At 39.3% G+C, this 22,963-nt stretch overlaps 1 pseudogene; it reads right to left on the bottom strand.

Moving 5' to 3' along the window:
• Positions 1-3,998: 3,998 nt before the first annotated feature.
• On the bottom strand, positions 3,999-22,625 carry LOC132520297 (tubulin alpha-1B chain-like; annotated as a pseudogene).
• Between the last annotated feature and the right edge of the window lie 338 nt (positions 22,626-22,963).

Here is a 22,963-nt window from a genome sequence, read left to right as displayed (position 1 = left end):
GCTCTAGAGCCCGTGAGCCACAACTACTGAGCCCGTGTGTCACAACTACTGAAGCCCATGTGCTGAGAGCCTGTGCTCCACAACAAGAGAAGCCACTGCAATGAGAAACCAGCACACTGCATTGAAGAGTAGCCCCCGCTTGCCTTAACTAGAGAAAGCCCTCCTAACAAAGATCCAATGCAACCAAAAATAAATAAATAAAATCAATAAATTTATTTTTAAAAAACCCACAAAAAACAAAGAAGAGAACAATAGATATCTATTAGATGCAAATATTATTGGTCTATTGAGGGAATAAACATTTAAATCATACCATGAGTTGAAATATCTACACAGATACTCTTCTGGACCCAGAATGTTCCTACTCTTCTCAGTGTGCTCCAGCTACCTGGTCTAGCAACATTTGTTGAAGAGACTATTTTTGCTTCATTGTATTTCCTTTGCTCATTTGTCAAAAATCAGTTGGCTATATTTACGGGGGTCTATTTCTTGGCTCTCTATTCTGTTCCACTGATTTATTTGGGTATCCTTTCGCCAATACACACTATTTGTTTACTGTAGCATTATAGTAAGTCTTGAAGTTGAGTAGTGTCAGTCCCCCAACTCTGTTCTCCTTCAATATTGTGTTGCATATTCTGGGTCTTTTGTCTCTCTATGTAAACTTTAGATTCAGTTTGTTGATATCCATGAAATAATTTGCTGGGATTTTGATTGGAATTGCATTGAATCCATAGATCAAGTTAAGAAGAACTGACATCTTAATGATATTGTATCTTCCTATTCATGAACATAGAATATCTCTTCATTTATTTAGTTCTTTGATTTTGTTTATCAGAGTTTTGTAGTTTTCCTCAAATAGTCTTTTACATATTTTGTTAGATTTGTGCTTAAGTATTTCATTTTGGGGGTGCTAATTTAAATGATACTATGTTTTTAATTTCAACTTCCACTTGTTCATTCTTGGTTTGTAGGAAATTGATTGATTTTTGTATATTAACCTTGTATCCCACACCTTCCTTCATTTTCTATCAAATATTTATGAATGTCTACCATGTGCTAATCCCTCTAGCACAGTCCCTCCTCCCGAAGCTCAGAGTTTAGTGAGCAAGGTAGAAAAATAAATATAAAAATTAAAAACATATGTTATTAGTCTAGTATCATTTAAGAGGTTTTACAATTAGCTACTCACTTTTGGTCTTCTGGGAAGGAGACTCAACAGGAGATGAAATATGTGTTTCTTGTGTTGTATCTTCCTGTATGTGCTCTTCAAGGATTGTTGATCTTCCCACACCTTCGAAATATTCTGTGTATATAAGTTTTTGAAATTACATACTTGAATTCATTTATTTTATTTTTTATTATTATTTTAAATAATCTTTTTTCTCACCCTGAAGGTCTTTTTCAAAAATAATTAATTATATTTTATTTTTGGCTGCTTTGGGTCTTTGTTGCTGTGCATGGGCTTTCTCTAGTTGTGGCGAGTGGGGGCTACTCTTTGTTGTGGTGCATGGGCTTCTCATTGCCGTGGCTTCTCTTGTTGTGGAGCATGGGCTATAGGCATGCGGGCTTCAGTAGTTGTAGCACACAGACTCAGTAGTTGTGGCTCGCGGCTTCTAGAGCGCAGGCTCAGTAGTTGTGGCCCACGGGCTTAGTCGCTCCACGGCATGTGGGATCTTCCCGGACCAGGGCTCGAACCTGTGTCCCCTGCATTGACAGGTGGATTCTCAACCATTGCGCCACCAGGGAAGCCCTATCCTAAGTTTTTAAAAGAACTTTCAAAACCAAACAAACTGAAAGAACTTCATGATGAGCTATTAATTTAAAGCTTTTTAATTAAAATAAAAAAGATATTTTAGAAGAGACTCATGAACACTTTTTCTGAAAACTAAACTTTTGTCACATTCTTTCCTTAAAAATAAATTTACCTGTTGAAGATAAACAAAAAACAACCCCCCCACCCCCCAAAAAACATATGTTTTTATAAGGGACATATGAAAGAGGTCCTTTTAACTGGGCCTTGGTGGTCCAGGGTAGACTTTTTAGAGAGGTATGAAGTGAGTCTTAAGGGATGAACCTTACATGAAATGAAAAAGCAAGAATATTGTAGATGAAGATGACAGAAGGGAGATAGATGAGAAGCAGGATGGGTTTTCAGGGATCTACATGTGACTGAGTAGCAACAGATAGGGCTGAAGAGATTAAGTGGGGTCATGCTACTGTGTTTCTTGTCAAGGACCTTGCTTTTTATTCTACAGAGATAATTTGTTTCAAGTAATTTTAGCAGCAGAAATTTTTTCCAAATGAAATCTTGTGTGGCACGCCAATATAAAATTAGATTAAAAGGAAATTTAATTAGTATGCATTATTTTATAAATTAAAACAATGAAAATACTGACATTTGTTTGAATAAGAATTTGATATAGAGATTATGGATGACAGTTATGTCTTATGTTAGCCTCGGCATTGCAATTCTTTTATGTCTGAGTTTTGTTTGTTGTACAGTGGCAAGATAATTTTGATTCACAGAGATAAGTAGTTGCAAATTGTGACAGTTTAAAAATGTTATCTCAGAATCTCAGGATACTATTTTATAAAAAAGATGGAAGAGAAGGTTTTGTTCTTAGATCTACGCAAAAATGAAATTTGTGTTCGAGTGACTATGAGGATGATGGCACCAACACCCAAAACTGAATATATACCAGAGGGTAATTTCCAGGAAAAATTCAGTTTTTGACATTTTGTGTTTAAGCTATGTTATTTCAGAAGATAGGAAGCTTCTAATAACCATGGACATAACTGGTTCCTTAGAAATCAAACACGAAATATATGCGTTTTAAAGTTGTGAAACCTCATTTTCCTCTGACATCTTGCGGCCTGCTTTTGATAAAATTTTAATGGTTCATTTAAGAAACTCTTCACTTCTGGAAATTCAGGCAGCTGCTCAGCCGGTGGTTCAGAATTCTGCTGCTTCATCATTTCAGATTTCTTGACTTGCCTACAGATGCATCTAGACCAATGTCATTTTATATTTAGCGAAGTTAGAATAGTTCACAGAGACTCTTGTGTCCTTTCTGAATGCTGCAAATATCTAAGCTGGGTCATGCCACTACTCTTCTCCCTCAGTCAAGTCAATTAAAATGTATGTATTTAATGAATGGCTTGTTACAGAGAAAAATGTTTAGATGTTTCTTGGCAGTATGGCAACATCACCATTCATTTATTAATTTACTTAGTTTAATCCAATAGAAATAGATGCTAGGTTCTTCCTTGATTTGGAAGGTAAGTGATTGTATTAATTTACTATGACTGCCATAACAAAGTACCACAGACTAAGTGGCTTAAATAGCAGACATTTATTTCTCATAGTTCTGGAGGTTGGAAGTCCAAGATCAAGGTGTCTTGGATCAAGGTGACTGTTTGCTTTCCTCTCAGGCCCTCTCCTTGGCTTGCAGATGGCTGCCCTTTTGCTGCCTCTAATTATGGTCTTATTTCTGTGTGAACCTCCTTGGTGTCTGTGTGTGTCCAAATTTCCTCTTCTCATAAAGACATTAGTCAGATTGGATTAGGGCCCTCCTTAATGGCCTCATTTTAACTTAATCATTCCTTTAAATACCGTATTTCCAAATATAGTCACATTCTGAGACACTGGGGGTTAGGACTTCAATATACAAATTTTGGGGGGCACAATTCAGCCCATGTTATGATTAAATATTTTTCCTTGGGTATTATAAAAAAGACAATAGATTTAAGTTTTCTCCATAGCTTCACAGCTTCTTCATTTTTGTTTGTATTTTTTTTTCATTTAAGATAGGAAATACTTTATTCAAACCCATCAGAGAAATGGATAGCTTGAGTCTGTAACAAAGTGTCCATTTTTAAAGCATTGGTCAGTAATTGTATATGAGTACATACAAATTAATTGATCAGACCACAACTTTTCAATGATTAAAACAGAATAAACTTCCCTGTAAAAGCAGTGCCTTTGTGACATTTTCACTTTAGTATTTTTCTCCTTCTTCTTCTCCCTCTCCTTCAACAGAATCCACATCAACCTCCACATAATCCTTCTCAAGGGCAGCCATGTCCTCACAGGCCTCAGAAAACTTTCCTTCCTCTATGCCCTCATCCACATACCAGGGAAAGGCACACTTGGTATACGTCAGGTCAAACTTGTGGTCCAGGTGAGCCCAGGCCTCAACGATGGCTGTGGTGTTGCTCAGCATGCACGCAGCCCACTGTACTTTGGCCAGGTCTCCACCAGGTATCACAGTAGGAGACTGGTAATTAATGTCAACTTTGAAGCCAGTGGGGTACCAGTCCACAAACTGGATGGCGCGCTTGGTCTTGATGGTGGCAGTGGTAGCACTGACATCTTTGGGAACCATGTTGCCATGGTACAACAGGCAGCAAGCCATGTATTTACCATGGTGAAGGTTGCATTTCACAGCCTGGTTGGCTGGCTCAAAGCAAGCGTTAGAGATCTCTGCTACCAGCAGAGGTGATAGGGGCATATGTAGCCAGAGGGAAGTGGATGTGGGGATAGGGCACCAGATTGGTCTGAAATTCTGTCAGATCAACATTCAGGGCTCCATCAAACCTCAGGGAAGCAGTGATGGAGGATACAACTTGATCTATCAACCTCTTCAGGTTAGTATGTTGTGTGCTCAATATCAAGGTTTCTAAGACAGATGTCATAGATGTCCTCATTGTCTACCATGAAGGCACAATTAGAGTACGCCAGGGTGGTGTGGGCAGTGAGGTTGGAGTTGTAGGGCTGAAGTACAGCTATGGAAACCTGGGGGGCTGGGTAAATGAAGAACTCCAGCTTGGACTTCTTGCCATAATCAACAGAGGGACCTTCCATCAGCAGGGAGGTGAATATAGAACCAGTTCCCCCACCAAAGCTGTGGAAAACCAAGAAGCCCTGAAGACCTGTGCATTGGTCATCCAGTTTCCAAATTCGGTCCAAGACGAGGTCAGTGACCTCCTTTCCAATGGTGTAGTGATGTCGGGCATAGTAATTGGCAGCATCTTTCTTGTCTCTGATGAGCTGCTCAGGGTGGAGGAGCTGGGGGTAGGTGCCAGTGAGAACTTCATCAATGGCCGTGGGTTCCAGGTCTACAAACACAGCCCTGAGCACATGCTTGCCAGCAGTTTTCTCACTGAAGAAGGTGTTGAAGGAGTCATCTCCTCCCCCAATGGTCTTGTCACTTGGCATCAGGCCATTTGGCTGGATGCCATGTTCCAGGCAGTAGAGCTCCCAGCCAGCATTGCCAATCTGGACACCACCCTGGCCAGCATCAGTGGAAATGCACTGGCATATAGTTGCTGTTTTGTGGCTGCTGAGCGGATGGCAGAGAGGAGGAGGCAAGGTTGTCGCTTCTTCCAGAGCAACTTTTAGGTGGTCGTTGTAAGAGAGCCTGCCTTATTTGTATTCTTGATGGGACTCAGAACCACTCTTCCCCTTTTGCATGGGAAAAAGGGAGGTAAATCTTCTCTTCTGGAAAGTGTCATAGGTAATGCAATATTTCTCAATCTTTTTACTGTCCCATCACATAGACACATAGGAGGGATGTCACATAGCCACAACAAATGAGTGGCTTACTAAGAGCTTGAGTTGTAGAATCCCTATTTAAAAGCTGTGTGACTTTGTCCAAAGTCTTAAACTTCATAAGGATACTGTCTAAGCTACTTTAACAGAGATCTCTATAATACCTGACTTAAGAAGAGAGAAGTTTACTTTTCTCTCCTGTATCAGATCACAGTGAAGTATCACAGAGTGGGATGGGCAGATCAGTCTATCCTTAAAAGACAGCTTCTATCTCTGGGTCCATAATGGCTGTTCCACCTCTTGCCATTGTATCTGCATCTCAGCCATCAGAAACAGGGAAAGGAGAAAGAAAAACACATCTGTATTTCTTTTAGTGTCAAGGCTTGGCATATAAGTTCTCTTATAGCCCATTGCCAACAAGTCATATAGACGTATTTAGTTGCAAAGATGGTGGAGAAACGTAACCTATAACTAAGTGACCATGGGTGCAGCTAAAACATGGGGTTTTATTAATAAAGGAATAGAAGAATAATGAATATTGTTTTGTGTCTTGGGTTCCTGCAAAAGCAGAGCCTAAGCAAGGACTTGGATGTAGCTAGTTCAAGTGCATTTATCTAAGATGATGATATTGATCCCAGGAAACAGAGTGAGGGAGTGGGCAGAGTAAGACAAGGAAAAAAGCCAATAAAGGGTATGCTACCCAGATGGAAATCACTGTGGAAAACTGAGGCCCATTTACTCTGGGGATCATCTGTAGAACCACACAGAATGTGCCTCAGAATTGTTTCAGTGAAGGTTGAGGAGGCTGGGGCATTTATCCACTGACTTCCATCCTTCATAATTTATTAACTCCCCTGCACTTCAGTCTATAGCCCTGCTCAGACTGTGTAAGTTTCCATGGTGTTGAAGGATACACCAAAGAACTCCACAGCACCCACTGGAGCTGGAGCATTGCAATATTCATGCAGCTGTTCACACTACTGGCACTAATGTCAAATGGGCCAAAGCAATTTGGCCCAGGGCATCTTAGGTGTCTGCTCCTGGGTAGAACTAAACCTCTTGGCCTTTGTCCTAAATATGTCAGTGACAGGTGGCTGTAAAAGGGGAGAGAAACAAGGCTCTCTCAGGTTACTCAAGGAGGAAAAAAGCTGGTTTGGTCTCTTAGAGATAAGGAAATGACAGCAAAAAGACCTAGATGGCTGGGGAGGAGATTTTGTGCTGGGAAATTGTGGGAGCTAAGGTGCTGGTATGAGTCATTTGGTGCCAGTCCCGGAGGACCTTGAGTACCATCCTGGGAAGTTTAAACTAGATATAGTATAGAAGTGTATAGGTTCTGGATTTCTAAAAATAAATACTTCTGTACATATAGGGTGGTTGGGAGAGCCTAGAGGTAGAAGACCAGTTTTGAGATGATTATAGTGATCTAAGCATGAGATGATGAAAGCTGAGACTAAGCTGAGGCTAGTATGGAGAACCAAGAAGAAAGGTGTCAAAAAGGTAGAGAAGGATATGAAGGGAAAGGAAAGCAGGGGTCAAAGAAGGTAAAAGTAAGAAAGTGGAATGACAAAGGAGAAAAAAGGAATGGAGATGTGTGAGGGACAGTGATTACATTGTTTCCATGAAGCTTGCTTTAAAATGTGAAGAATTAAAATGTAAAAAATTCAAGTAATATGAAATTTTCTAACCAGAAAATATCCCTGGATAATCATAGGAAAAAGGAAGAGTATGGTAGCAATCGAGATCATCATGAAGTTGATGACAGATGTCAGGAAGGTACCAAAGTCAAATTTTGACATTTTGTACCAGATAGGCTTTAGAGTTGGGTATTAACCCTTCAATTTGTTCTCAAGTCTCCTTACTTGGTCCAAATCATTCTAGTTCAGAATAAGTATAGGACTTAAATATGGAAGATTATAAGTTAGCATTTTGATCTAAATTATCCAAATCTAATTCCTTCCTGAAAATACACTCTACACAATATATTTATGCTAGTATTTGGTTTTAAAAGCACCCAAAGGGGGAAAGGTTATCATTATTAAATGACAAAAAACCTCTTGTTTCTTACTAAGGAAAATAAAAGTCATTACATTTTGAAATACTGAAACAACACATTTTAGGCTAAACTACATATGACCAATTGCTCCTTTTAACCATTTTAATAAAAAACCTTTAAAAAAATACTTTCAAAGTTACAGATGACATGCAAGAAAATTACAAAAAATTCTTAAATATCTTTTATCCAGATTCACAGATTAGCTGTTTGCCACATTTACTTATCACTGCCTCTATTTATAATATATATTATTATTAATTTTCCCCTGAACCATTTAAGAGTTAGTTACAGATATCATGTCCTTTTATTTCTAAATACTTCAGTTTGTATTTCTTAATAAGGACATTCCTTCACGTAACCACAGTCCAACGATCATATTCAGGAAGTTTAGTGCTATGACTTAATATACTTTCAATATTCAGATTCTGCCAGTTGTTCAATAATGTTCTTTAGAGCATCCTCCCTTGCCTCCAATATCCAATTTAGGGTCACCCATTGCATTTAGTTGTCATATTTCTTTTAGTCTCTGTGTTACTTATCTATTGCTGCATAAGAATTACTCCAAAATTTAAGCTAAAAATAATAAATATTAATTGTATATTAATCTTATATCCTGCAACTTTACTGAATTCACTTATTCTAATAGTTTTTTGGTGGAGAGTTTAGGATTTTCTATATATAGTATCATGTCATCTGCAAATAGGGACAGTTTTACTTCTTCCCTTCCTATTTGGATGCTTTTATTTCTTTTTCTTGTCTGATTGCTGTGGCTAGGACTTTCAATACTATGTTAAATGGAAGTGTCAAGTGTGGGTATCCTTGTCTTGCTCTTGGTTTTAGAGGAAAAGCTTTCAGCTTTTCACCATTGAGTATGATGTTAGCTGTAGGTTTGTCATATATGACCTTTATTATGTTGAGATATGTTCCCTCTATACGAACTCTGATGAGAGTTTATGTCATAAATGATGTTGAATTTTGTCAAATGCCTTTTCTGCATCTAATGAGATGATCATATGATTTTTATCTATCCTTTTGTTAATATGGTGTATCCCATTGATTGATTTGCAGATATTGCATCCCTAGAATAAATCCCACTTGATCAAGGAGTATGATTCTTTTTATATATTGTTGAATTCAGTCTGCTAATATTTTGTTGATTATTTTTGCATCTATATTCATCAGAGATATTGGCCTGTGATTTTCTTTTTAATAGTGGCTTTGTCTGGTTTTTGTATCAGGGTAATATGACCTCGAAGAATGAATTTGGGAGTGTTACCTCCTCTTCAATTTTTTTTTTTTTTTGCGGTACGCGGGCCTCTCCCGTTGCGGACGCGTAGGCTCAGCGGCCATGGCTCACGGGCCCAGCCGCTCCGCGGCACGTGGGATCCTCCCGGACCGGGGCGCGAACTCGCGTCCCCTGCATCGGCAGGCGGACTCCCAACCACCGCGCCACCAGGGAAGCCCTCCTCTTCAATTTTTGGAATAGTTTGAGAAGGATAGGCATTAGCTCTTCTTTATATGTTTGGTAGAATGCCCCTGTGAAACTGTCCAGTCCTGGACTTTGGTTTGCTGGGAGTTTTTTGATTACTAATTCAGTTTTATTTTTGGCCATGCTTCACAGCATGTGGGATCTTAGTTCCTCAATCAGAGATCGAACCCACGTCCCCTGCATTGGAAATGTGGAGTCTTAACCATTGGACTGCCAGGGAAGCCCCTACTAATTCAGTTTTATTACTTGGAATCAGTCTGTTCAGATTATCTATTTCTTCATGATTCAGTCTTGGAAGATTGTGTGTTTCTAGAAATGTATCCATTTCTTCTAGGTTGTCCTATTTGTTGGCATATAACTATTCATTGTATTCTCTTATGATTTTTTTTATAGCTCTGTAATATCAGTTGTAATTTCTGCTCTTTCATTACTTATTTTGTTTATTTGGGTCTTCACCATTTGTCTTTTGGTGAGCCTGGCTAAAGACATCAATTTTGTTTATCTGTTCAAAAAAACCCAGATCTTGGTTTCATTGATCTTTTCTATTATTATTTTTTGGTCATTATTTTATTTCCTCTCTGATCTTTATTATTTTTCCTTCCCTCTGCTGAGGGAAGTTGTTAGTTCTTTGGGAGTTGTTAGTTCTTCTTTTCTAATTCCTTTAGATGGTAGGTTAGGTTGTTTATTTGAGACTTTTTTTTATTTCTTGTGGTGGGCCTGTATCCATATCAGCTTCTCTCTTAGAACTGCTTTGGCTGAATCCCATAGATTTTTTTTTTTTTTTTTTGATGTGAACCATTTTTTTTTTTAAGTCTTCATTGAATTTGTTACAATATTGCTTCTGTTTTATGTTTTGGTTTTTTTGGCTGCGAGGCATGTGGGATCTTACCTCCCCAGCCAGGCATCAAACCCACACCCCCTGCATTGGAAGGCGAAGTCTTAACCACTGGACCACCAGGGAAGTCCCAAAAATCCCATAGATTTTAGACAGTTGTGTTTTTATTTTCATTTGTCTTGAGGTATTTTCTGATTTCCTCTTTGATTTCTTCATTGACCCATTGGTCTTTAAGTAGCATGTTGTTTAGTCTCCATGTCTCCTCATTTTTCATCCTGTAATTGATTTTTAGATTCATACCTTGTGGTTGGAAAAATTGCTTGATATAATTTCTAAACTCTTAAGTTTGTTGACTTGTTTTGTGGCCTAGAATGTGATCTATCCTGGAGAACATTCCATGTGCACTTAAAAAGAATGTGTATTCTGCTGATTTGGATGGAATGTCGTGTAGATATTCATTAAGTCCAACTGGTCTATTATGTCTTTAAGACCATTATTTCCTTATTGATTTTCTGTCTGGATGACATGTCCATTGATGTAAGTGGGGTGTTAAAGCCCCCTACTAATTTTGTGTTATTGTCAATTTCTCCCTCCATGTCTGTTAGTATTTGCTTTATATAATTAAGTGCTCCTGTTAGGGTGCATATATATTAGTGAGTGTAATATCCTCTTCTTGTATTAATCTCTTTATCATTCTCTAATGCCCTTCTTTATGTTTTGTGGTAGACTTTGTTTTAAAGTCTATTTTTTCTAATATGAGTATTGCTACATCAGCTTTCTCAATGTTTCCATTTGCATGAAATTTCTTTTTCTATCTCCTTCATTCTGTGTGTATCTTTAGTTCTGAAGTGAATCCTTTGTAAACATCATATCAATGGGTCTTGTTTTTTATCCAATCAGCTACCCTATATCTTTTGATTGGAGCATTTCATTCATTGACATTTAGAGTGATTATTGATAGGTATGTACTTCTTGCCATTTTGTTACTTGTTTTCTGGTTGTTTTTGTAGTTCTTCTCTGTTCTTTTCTTCTTCTTTTAGTTTCTTCCCTTGTGGTTTGATTATTTTCTTTAGTGACATGCTTGTGTTCCTTTCTCTTTAGTTTTTGTGTGTCTGTTGTGGGTTTTTGATTTGCGGTTACCATGGGGTTCATATATGTTGACCTATAACTATATCTACTTGTTTTAAACTGGTAGTCATTTAAGTTCAATCACATTCTAAAAGATCTACATTTTTTCTCCCCTCTCTCACATTTTGTTTTTGATCTTATGTTTCACATCTTCATGTCTGTCCCTTAACTGTTTATGATTGTTATAGTTGATTTTACCATTTTTGTCTTTTAATCTTTGTAGTAGATTATTTAAATGGTTGATCCACAGTCTTTACTATATATTTGCCTTTACTATAAATTCTTACTTCTTGTTGTAGCCTTTTCTTTTCCACTTAGAAAAGACCCTTTAACATTTATTTTTAGGTTTGGCTTAGTATTGATGAACTCTTTCAATTTTTGCTTGTCTGAGAAGTGCTTTAACTCTCTTTCAATTCTAAATGATAATCTTATTGAGTAAATTATTCCAGGTTGTAGGTTTTTCCCTTCTAGCACTTTAAATATATCATGACAGTCTCTCCTTGCTTGTGAATTTTCTGCAGAAAAATCAGCTGTTAGCCTTATGGGGGTTCCCCTGTATATGACTTTTTGTTTTTTCCTTGCTGCCTTTAGAATTCTCTCTTTAACTTTTGCCATTTTAATTATGATATGTCTTGTGTAGGTCTCTTTGGGTTAATCTTGTTGGGACTTTCTATGCTTTCTGTACCTGGATATCTATTTCCCTTTTGGGGGGAGTTTTCAGCCATAATTTTATTGAATATATTTTGATTGCTTTCTCTCTCTCTTCTCATTCTGGGACCCCTATAATGTGAACTTTAGTATACTTGATATTGTCCTAGAGGTTCCTTAAACTTTTCTCATTTTTTAAAAAACTTTTCTCATTTTTATTTTTATTTATTTATTTATTTATTTTGTGTGGTATGCGGGCCTCTCACTGTTGTGGCCTCTTCTGTTGTGGAGCACAGGCTCCGGATGCGCAGGCTCAGTGGCCATGGCTCACGGGCGCAGCCGCTCCGCGGCATGTGGGATATTCCCGGACTGGGGCACGAACCTGTGTCCCCTGCATCGGCAGGTGGACTCTCAACCACTGCACCACCAGGGAAACCCTCATTTTTAAAATTTGTTTTTCTTTTTGCTGTTCTGATAGGATGATTTTCATTATTCTATCTTCCAGAGTGCTTATGTGTTCTTCTGTATCACCTAGTCTGGTGTTAATTCCTTCTATTGTGTAATTCATTTCAGTTATTGTATTCTTCAGCTCTAACTGGTTCTTTTTTATATTTTCTAGTTCCTTGTTAAAATTCTCACTGTGTTCATCTATTCTTTTCTCAAGTTCAGTTTGCTGTCTTATTACTAATGCTTTGGACTCTTTATCTGGTAAATTATCTCTGTCTCATTAGTTGCTTTTTAAGGTTTTTGTTGTTGTTGTCCTTTCATTTGAAACAAATTCCTCTGTTTTCTCATTTTGCTTAACTTTCTCTGTCTCAAGGAAATTAGGCAAAACAGTTACCTATCCCAGTGTTGAAGGGGTATCCTTGTGTGGGAGCATCTCTATACAGTCTATGTGTGCTCAGTGGCTTTGGTAGGAGAGCTAGATCTGAAATGAGCATGTCATATCTTCCCCAAGAGTGTGCTAGTAGCTAGCACCTTGATGGGAAGTGGGACTGGAGATGGAGGGACTAGGGTCAGAACCAGGTGTGAGCCGGGGCTTCTCCTGTGCTCAGTGGCTGACACCATCATATCAGAGTTGGGCTCAGGTCCCAAGGTGCTGAGGCAGAAGCCCTGAGGGTCAAGTTTGAGCTAGTCCCATTCCCTCTAAATGTGAGCTCTCCCTCCTGTAAGCATCGGTACATTTGCCTCAGAGGGGAGCAGCACTAGAGCAGCAGGGGCCAGAGTGGGCATTCAGCATGGGCCAGGGTGCAAGCTGGGGTGGTCCTGGCACACGAGTCAGAGCTCCCCGCTGCTCCTGATCTGCTGCTTCTGCAAACAATAGCAATGGCCATCCCTCCCTTGTTCAGATGCCGTGCTGGGTCTGAGCAGGTTCTGCCCCCATCAACTACACACTCTCCTTGGCAATGGCAGCCTTCAGTCTACTGGGGAGCTGTGCCAGAGTAAGAGGGCCTGGGAGTGGGTGCTTGGCATGTGCTGGGGCATGTGCTGGAGTGGGAAAATGGCCAGAGTCCTGGGCAGTTTCAATCTGCTTCCTCTACTTTGCTTCTGGTGGGTAGGCAAGTGTGTGTGCACTCTTCATGAGTGGAGTCTAGGTTTCTTACAGCCCTCCTGTTATTACCACTGGTTTTCAAAGCAGCCAAGAGAACTTGTCTTCCTGGTGGGGTGCCCAATATGTGGTTTGAACTGCTCACTCCCCAGGGAAGGTCTTTAAACCCATGTAATCCCCTTCCTCATCTGTGTCTTCTCCTAAGGGTGCAGTTCCCAACCTGATCTCTTTTCTTCCTTCCTACCTGACTCCGTGTGGATCTTTCTTTACAGCCTTGGTTGTACAGGAGTCTTTCTGTCAGTCTCCAGTTTGGTTTCAGTGAGAATTACTCCACATGTAGATATATTTTTGATGTGTTCATGGGAGGATGTGAGCTCCATGTCCTCCTGCTCTGCCATCTTGATCTCCTCCAATAACCAACAAACATTTATTGTCTCACGGTTTTTGTTGGACAGGAATCCAGGTGCAGATTACCTTGTATCTCTGCCTTATGATCCTTCATAAGGCTGCAGTCAAGATGTCTGGTAGGGCTGTAGTCTTATCTGAAGGTTTGACTGGGGAAGGATCCACTCCCAATGTCACTCATGTGATTTTTGGCAATGTTTAGTTGCTCATGGGTTGTTGAACTGAGGTCCTCCATTTTTCACTGGCTGTTGGCTGGAGGTCTCTCTGTTCCTTGCCACATGGACCTTCCATAGAGTAGCTCATGTTATGAGTGATTGGTTCATGTCAGCTGGCTTCCATCAGAGCAACTGAGAGAATAAGAGACTGAGCAAGACAGAAGTAGTCTTTTTGTAAGCTAATATTAAAAGTTGCATCCACTGCTGTATTCTATTCATTAGAATGAGTCAGTAGGTCCAGCCCACACTACAGGGGAGGGGACTACAAGAGAGTATAAATATCAAGAGGCAAGGATCATTTGGGAGTCATTTTAGAAGCTAATATTATTTTATTTATTTATTTATTTATTTTTTTATTGAAGTATAGTTGACTTACAATGTTGTGCCAATCTCTGTTGTACAGCAAAGTGAGTCAGTTATACACATATAGACATTCTTTTTTTAATATTCTTTTCCATTATGGTTTATCACAGGATATTGAATATAGTTCCCTGTGCTATATAGTAGGACCTTGTTGCTTATCCATCTTATATAGAATAGTTTACATCTGCTAATCCCAAACTCCCAGTCCTTCCCTCCCCCACTCCCCTCCCCCTCGGCCACCACAAGTCTGTTCTCTAGGTCTGTGAGTCTGTTCTGTTTTGTAGATAGGTTCATTTGTGCTGTTATAGAGTCACACGTAAGTGATATCATATTGTATTTGCCTTTCTCTTTCTGATTTACCTCACTTAGTATGATAATCTCTAGTTGCATCCATGTTGCTGCAAATGGCATTACTTCATTCTTTTTTATGGCTGAGTAGTATTCCATTGTATATATGTACCACATCTTCTTTATCCGTTCATCTGTCGATGGACATTTAGGTTGTTTCCATGTTTTGGCTATTGTGAATAGTGCTGCTATGAACATAGGGGTACATGTATCTTTTTTAATTATAGTTTTGTCCAGGTATATGCCCAGGAGTGGGGTGGTGGGTCACATGGTAGTTCTATTTGTAGTTTTCTGAGGAACCCCCTCACTGTTCTCCATAGTGGCTGCACCATTCCTACCAACAGTGTAGTAGGGTTCCCTTTTCTCCACACCATCTCCAGCATTTGTTATTTGTAGAGTTTTTAATGATGGCCATTCTGACTGGTGTGAGGTGGTACCTCATTGTAGATTTGATTTGCATTTACAGGCTAATATTCTTTTTTAAATTAAATTAAATTTATTTTTATATTTGGCTGCCTTGGGTCGTAGTTGTGGCACTTGGGATCTTCGTTGAGGCATGTGGGATCTTTCATTGAGGCACATGGGCTTCTCTCTAGTTGTGGCACACAGGCTCCAGAGAATGTGGGCTCTGCAGTTTGCGGCACATGGGCTGTCTAGTTGAGGTGCACAAGCTCAGTAGTTGTGGCGTGCGGACCTAGTGGCCCCATGGCATGTGGGATCCCAGTTTCCTGACCAGGGATCAAACCCGTGTCCCCTGCATTGTAAGGTGGATTCTTTACCACTGGACCACCAGGGAAGTCCCAAGAGGCTAATATTCTTGATAGCTGTTTCTTCTCTCCAAAATTGGAAGTTTTCTCCATCATGCTCATATTTTCTCCACCTGTCAGAGTAATTTTTCAAGCTCTCTCTACCATATGTACATGCCAGTACTGATACTGTACAATCCTGTCAGGTAGTGGGCACATGAATCCCTTTTCTAGAAGACTGGGATGTTTTCTGAATCTGTCCATGTCTTGGGGGTTTTCAGCATCTGCTGGTGTACTCCTCTGTGCCTTCATCTCCTCGGTCTCTCCCAGCTGTGTTTGCTTATGGAAATCATTCAGTTGACACCTATCATATGAGTGAGAGGCTATGGTCTTTCTATTAATCCTCGACTTTACTCTTGTTATTCTTCTTGGAAGAGGACAGTCCTGGCTTTTCGTGAACAGTTGTGAGATTGTGAAGAATAAAGCAATTATTTTTTTAACCAGTAGACATTGCACTAATTCAGAGTTTCCTAAACTGTTTTAGTTCACAGTACCATTAGTGTCTCAATAATTTTTTCCCACAACACCCCTTGGCCAAAAGAAATACCTAACAGTTCCATTTATTAAGTTATTAGGTTTAAACACCTTAATAAGTATTTATGTTTTAACTAAGCAGCCATTTATAAAGCAAATATATATACATAAAGAAAAAGTAATGTTAAGTTTCATTCTTGAATAGACACAATTACTAACAGGATGTTTGTACCTCTTGGGCACAGTCCAACTTCACTAACCTTGGAATGTCTGGACACTGCCACTCTCATTTCCTGTTACCCACTGATTTTCAAGTGGTACTTGCTTTTTATTGCAGCAACCATGGAAAGCCCAGCTTTGCAAAGAAAAAAAATGTCTTTGAAAGGAATGTAGCATGATCTAATGAAAATGTGAATCACCTCGAGGTAGTAGTAGTGTCTGACAGGTGCTACTGTGTTGTCCTTGAAAATTTAAAATACCCTGTTAGCCATACCTGCCTCTGTCTATGGTCATACCACCCTGGATGAGTGCAATCTCATCTAAAATACCTGGTTGGGTCTCCTGAGTTGGGTCTCCTGGGTTACCTCAAGGCATAGTTTGGGAACTGCAGTGCTAGCTGAAGGAAGATAAAAAAGACATATTCCATGTAAGGAGCCCAATTATAGTACTGCATATAGACATGTGGTCAACTAGATATTCTATAAGGCAGAGGACCACAATCAAGATGTAGTGGACATTTTTCTTTTATCTGTTTGGTATCTGAATCCCTGATATGTGGCCATGTTTTTGCTGAACTTGTTCTGTGATACAATTTTGGCTGTGGTTTTGGTGGTGTAGTCTAGTTTTTGTTTGCCCATTCTGAACATAGTTCTCTAGTCTTCCTGAGGATGTGGAAAACTTGATATCCTTCCAATAAATTTCTTTCTCTGTTTAAGACAGCCCAACTACTCTTAAAGATGGGACAATAAAAAGGAACAAGACCAAAGATTTCTAGTAGTAGAAGAGAGGCAAGATTATAGAGAGCATATTGCACTGATGTCACCAGACAGAACAAGGAGAGGAATTACTGAGATGTGCCTTCTGGGGGGTCTGGATGGTAAATAATAACGAGCCCTAAAAGGTGGAAAAAGCTATCTATGAGGATGGCTTAGGTAATGTGGACAGATTTGAGAGAGGGGAAGACTTGGAAATGTGCACAGAATGCATCAGAACCTATTAGGTGAGTTTCAAAATGACACATTTATGGTGAGTAAGAAAGTTTGTAAAGTTCATGGCATTAGAGAGTATGCTCAGAAAATCTTCAGACTCCCAGGAAAGGTGAGATGATGCACACTAAAGGGGAGCTAGCCAGGGCAATAGTAAATAGAAATCAGGTCTGTGATAAATGTTAGGCAGATGAGAGGATGAATTTTAGGTGTAATTATCCAAATAAAGGAAATAATGATGGACATGATTTGCTTAGATGATGAATGCTTTTGGTAAATCCAGAAGTCGTTAAATTTATATTTCTCACTAGCAGACACTCCATAAGGCCAAATCTAGAGGAGTGTATTAGGAAACGAAATATATGGCTCAGAAAGCAAAGGGAAAGGAAAGCAGAGTCTACCTCCATCAACTTATGAAGCACGTGAAATGAGTGAAACTCAGAAGGGCCTGCCTGAGAGAGGAAGTGAACAACATCAGGAAATGGAATCCTAGAATCATAGCCATGACTCAAGAAAAAGTTGTAGCAGAAAGAATCGTTCTGCTGTTTTGAAGTAACACAAGTTCCTCAAGATGAAAAAGCAGGTTTGGAGGTACCCTGAGCAGAAGACATTAGTCTTTCCTTGCTTCAATAAAATAGAATAGGAGACGCATTTTTAGCCTATGAACCCTCAGTGAAATAAACTGAATCTATAATTTTGAAATTGACAGGTTGTTTGGCTTCCATGAGATGAAGCAGATTCTGATGTGGCTCATTTTATCCCTTGGTGGGTGAAATCATGATGTCATGTACACATGCCATTGTTAGGTACACACAGGCTTGTGGGATTTCCATGCTCGTAGGAAAGCTATGTGGTGGGAGTATTTGGCACAAGAGCCTCTCAAATATTAGGCAACACTATAATTTATATTACTTATTCAAAAATAATTACTGATTAGAGCAATGCTCTTAAAGGCACATGAACATCGTTAATGTGAAATCTCATATGATTTCTCGAAACTCCGTTTAAAAACAATTGCCTAAGCTGTTTTAATTATGCTTTAGTGTTCTAACCTATCTACCCATCTTGTTGACCCATATGCTTTATGTAAACTGTTCCATCTGTGTTCTTTTAAATCAAGGTCTTGTATACGAAGTCTTTCTCTCTACCATGGAAAGAAGGTAGTTTCATTCAGAAGAGGAAAGTCTTACCTTGTTGCAATACTAGGGGAATATAATGCTTTTATACTACTGAAATTGCGAGTTATGAGATAATCAGTTGTGAATTTGGATCAAGATTCAATTACTGGACTACATTTTCTTCCAGAATGATCAAAGACAGGGAGGGAAACCAGGAGGTTGAAAAAGAGCCCAGGTAATTTAGTTATCTGGTAAGAGATAAATACTGATGCCATGAGTCAACCAACACACAGGAATGAGTCTTCCTCTGGGTACTTGGCGTAAAACATTTCAGAGAATCATCCTTATCCCTTGAGCAAATGGACGTGTGCAGAACTCTTCACATATGATAGCAACCTGCATTCCCAATATTATATCCTACCATTTCCTCCGACATAGTCTAAGCAGTCACCCTATGGAGTTCCTCATGATTTTCTTTCCATGCCAGATCTTTTGTGACTGTTCTTTGCTCCTTCAATGTTTCTTTAACAATATCCTTAGTCTTTTTCCTCTTTAGTGTGGAGTTATTTGTTCTGTCCTTGGTGTCCCCGCAATGCCTGTCTCATAACTCTGTAAAAGCATAGGGTCTGTTTTATTATACTATTTCTGTTTCTGTTGTACCTTCATGGGCAGAATCTATTGCTTAATCATTTTTGTTCTGGCCACATTTCAGGAATACTCAGATTGTCAAATTGCATCCTATACATTAGAATATGAATGGACAAACTCATTGTTTAGAATATTTTAAGCTTAAGTTCATGTGTTTGTCTTGATTTTCATGTTTGTAGTGATGTGTCATTTGGTTTAATTTAAGTGGTCTGTGGAGACAGTCACTTAAATTCACTGAATATTTTGTTTCATCTATTAAAAGTTGCATTTTTCTACATGACTTTCTAATCTTACATTCTTGGTTTGTAATCAGGCCTTTCAGTGTGACCTTGGACCAATTACTTAATCTCTTTATTAAATGAAGAAAATACTTCCAAATTCAGAGGGTGGTTTTGAGGATTAAATAGGACAACATCTAGAATGGATTTAGATTGTTTCAGTAAATAAATGTTTATTGAGCAACTGCATAGGTGCCAGGAGCTGTGCTAGGTATTAGCACAATAGAGATGACTAAGATACAATCTCAACTCTGGGGAAGTTACAATCTAGAAGCCTTGCTTGGTACGTAATATGGACTCACTAACTGTTCTTCCTTTTTCTCTCTGGCCTATCAGTTATTTAATGCTGGGATTTATTGTTGTTGTTTTCATTATTTATTTATTATTATTTGGTTGTGCTTGGTCTTAGTTGCGGCAGTTGGGCTCCTTAGTTGTGGCATGCCAACTCTTAGTTGTGGCACGCATGTGGGATCTAGTTCCCTGACCAGGGATCAAACCCGGGCCCCCTGCATTGCGAGCATGGAGTCTCAACCACTGGACCTTGAGGGAAGTCCCTGAAGCTGGGATTTGGAACGGAATAGGGAGACAGCTTTACATTTTGCATTTATTTGTCACATGATCTTTAAATATAGCAGTGAACCTTACTTCAAGAGGTAAAGCTAAAGTACATGTCATTTCTTTTTTTTTTTAACATCTTTATTGGAGTATAATTGCTTTAGAATGGTGTGTTAGTTTCTGCTTTATAACAAAGTGGATCAGCTATACATATACATATATCCCCATATCTCCTCCCTCTTGCGTCTCCCTCCCACCCTCCCTATCCCACCCCTCTAGGTGGTCACAAAGCACCGAGCTTATCTCCCTGTGCTATGTGGCTGCTTCCCACTAGGTATCTATTTTACATTTAGTAGTATATATAAGTCCATGCCACTCTCTCACTTCGTCCCAGCTTACCCTTCCCCTTCCCCGTGTCCTCAATTCCATTCTCTATGTCTGCGTCTTTATTCCTATCCTGCCCCTAGGTTCTTCAGAAACAGTTTTTCTTTTAGATTATACATATGTGTGTTAGCATATGGTATTTATTTTTCTCTTCTGACTTCATTCTGTATGACAGTCTCTAGGTCCATCCACCTCACTACAAATAACTCAATTTAGTTTCTTTTTATGGCGGAGTAATATTCCATTGTATATATGTGACACATCTTCTTTATCCATTCATCTGTTGATGGACACTTAGGTTGCTTCCATGTCCTGGCTATTGTAAATAGAGCTGCAATGAACATTGTGGTACATGACTCTTTTTGAATTATGGTTTTCTCAGGGTATATGCCCAGTAGTGGGATTACTGGGTTGTATGGTAGTTCTATTTTTAGTTTATTTATTTATTTATGTATGTATGTATGTATGTATGTGGGCCTCTCACTGTTGTGGCCTCTCCCATTGCGGAGCATAGGCTCCGGACACGCAGGCCCAGCGGCCATGGCTCACGGGCCTAGCTGCTCCACGGCATGTGGGATCTTCCTGGACTGGGGCATGAACCCGTGTCCCCTGCATCGGCAGGCGGAGTCTCAACCTGAGGACTCTCAACTGTCCACTGCGCCACCAGGGAAGCCCTATTTTTAGTTTTTTAAGGAACCTCCATACTGTTCTACATACTGGCTGTATCAATTTACATTCCCACCAACAGCGCAAGAGGGTTCCCTTCTCTCCACACCCTCTCCAGCATTTATTGTTTCTAGATTTTTTGATGGTGGCCATTCTGACCAGTGTGAGGTGATACCTCATTGTAGTTTTGATTTGCATTTCTCTAATGATTAGTGATGTTGAGCATCCTTTTGTTTGTTTGTTGGCAATCTGTATATCTTCTTTGCAGAAATGTCTATTTATGTCTTCTGCCCATTTTTGTATTGGGTTTTTGGTTTTTTTTGATATTGAGCTGCATGAGCTGCTTGTATATTTTGGAGATTAATCCTTTGTCAGTTGCTTCATTTGCAAATACTTTCTCCCATTCTGAGGGTTGTATTTTCATCTTGTTTATGGTTTCCTTTGCTGTGCAAAAGCTTGTAAGTTTCATTAGGTCCCATTTGTTTATTTTTGTTTTTATTTCCATTACTCTAGGAGGTGGGTCAAAAAGGACCTTGCTGTGATTTATGTCATAGAGTGTTCTGCCTGTGTTTTCCTCTAAGAGTTTGATAGTGTCTGGCCTTACATTTAGGTCTCTAATCCATTTTGAGTTTATTTTTGTGTATGGTGTTAGGGAGTTTTCTAATTTCATTCTTTTATGTGTAGCTGTCCAGTTTTACCAGCACCACTTATTGAAGAGGCTGTCTTTTCTCCATTGTATATCCTTGTTTCCTTTGTCATAGATTAGTTGACCACAGGTGCTTGGGTTTATCTCTGGGCTTTCTATCCTGTTCTATTGATCTATATTTCTGTTTTTGTGCCATTACTATACTGTCTTGATTACTGTAGCTTTGTATACACGTCATTTCTTAATAGTGAAAGGGATGATGTCATTTGGAAAGAACAAGGCCAGATAAGAACAGCTGTCAGTCAGATGGGAGTTGTGTGCTCTCAGAAGAAGAATGTTGTGGGCATGACTGACTCAGTGCTCTCTCAGCCTGGGAACAGCATTTAAGATTTCCTCATCTTATAAAGAAAAAAATCATTTATGTTTCATTAGCAAAGTAAACACAGTGACTAGTTGTCCTAATGCAGCAGTTTTATACTTGTGTTACACACCATAAAACAATTGCTTAAGAGGTTTATGCTGTTGTTTTCAAAACAAGCCATCCAGTGGGTTTGCCTCCAGGAAAACTGTCCACACATTTTAAATATATACACTGGCCAATGAGTTTTGACACTTCCACCCTGCCCTACTGGTTTGCCTCGCTTCAGTTCCTTTAGCATCTTGTCTCTGTGTCGATCATTTCCATCTATCTAAAGTCATGGCTCCATGACATGAGATTCCTTACTGAAAATGAGCAATTCAGCGATTTATTCATAAAGATGTACTAAACTACTTACAATTTTTTAAATACTGAGATAAGAAAATCAGAAAATGTTGAACTTTTAAAACATCAACTGTTTGGCCATTGTTGTGGAGTTTGGCTAAGTGTGTTAACATAGTGAGTTGTACCAATAACATATGATGGACAATTAACTCTCAAAGGAGGGGAAGGAATTCTTAGTAGAAGAATCTTCAAAAACATAGAGATAACAAAGAGTGTTCAAGGATGTCAAGAATGTAGTTGGAATGTAAATTGGGCAATGAAGCTGGTACCATTGGTTGTGCCTGCTTGTGAATAGTCCTTTATGTAGTTCTAAGGAGTTGGGACATTGTTTTGTGTGTGGGAGCCATTGAATGTTTTTAAATAGGATAGTGTTAAGTCTTGAATTTCTATTGATTGGCATTGGTCAGCCTGCCCACCTGTCTGTATGCCTGCATTGCCTCTGTGCTGCTATAGTAGTCCGTCAGTACTTCCAGACTTACCAGCCCAAGTACGATTCATGGTCTCCAGCTTCAGCAGGTAGGACTTAGAGCCCTAACTCTGGAGCAATATGACCTTTAGGATGTGTAGCTGGAGGAGAATCTCTGTGGTCTTAGCGGAAGGAGCATGAAGACTGTCCTGGAGCCTCAGCAAGAGACCACAGGGTTGCTGCAGTTTTATAAGACAGAAAAAAATGTGCTTGCAGCACTTATCTTCATTTGCAATTGTGAGGATTCTGGTCCCATGTGAACATTATGCCATTCCTTTTTTTTTTTTTGGCTGTGCCACATGGCATGCCCAACCAGGGTTCGAGCCTGAGCCCCTTGCAGTGGAAGTGTGGAGTCCTAACCACTGGACTG

The sequence above is a fragment of the Lagenorhynchus albirostris genome, chromosome 5 (assembly GCF_949774975.1).
Source record: "Lagenorhynchus albirostris chromosome 5, mLagAlb1.1, whole genome shotgun sequence".
Taxonomy (NCBI): domain Eukaryota; kingdom Metazoa; phylum Chordata; class Mammalia; order Artiodactyla; family Delphinidae; genus Lagenorhynchus; species Lagenorhynchus albirostris.
Note: the sequence above shows the minus strand (reverse complement) of the source record. Positions and strands in the feature narration are given on the sequence as shown.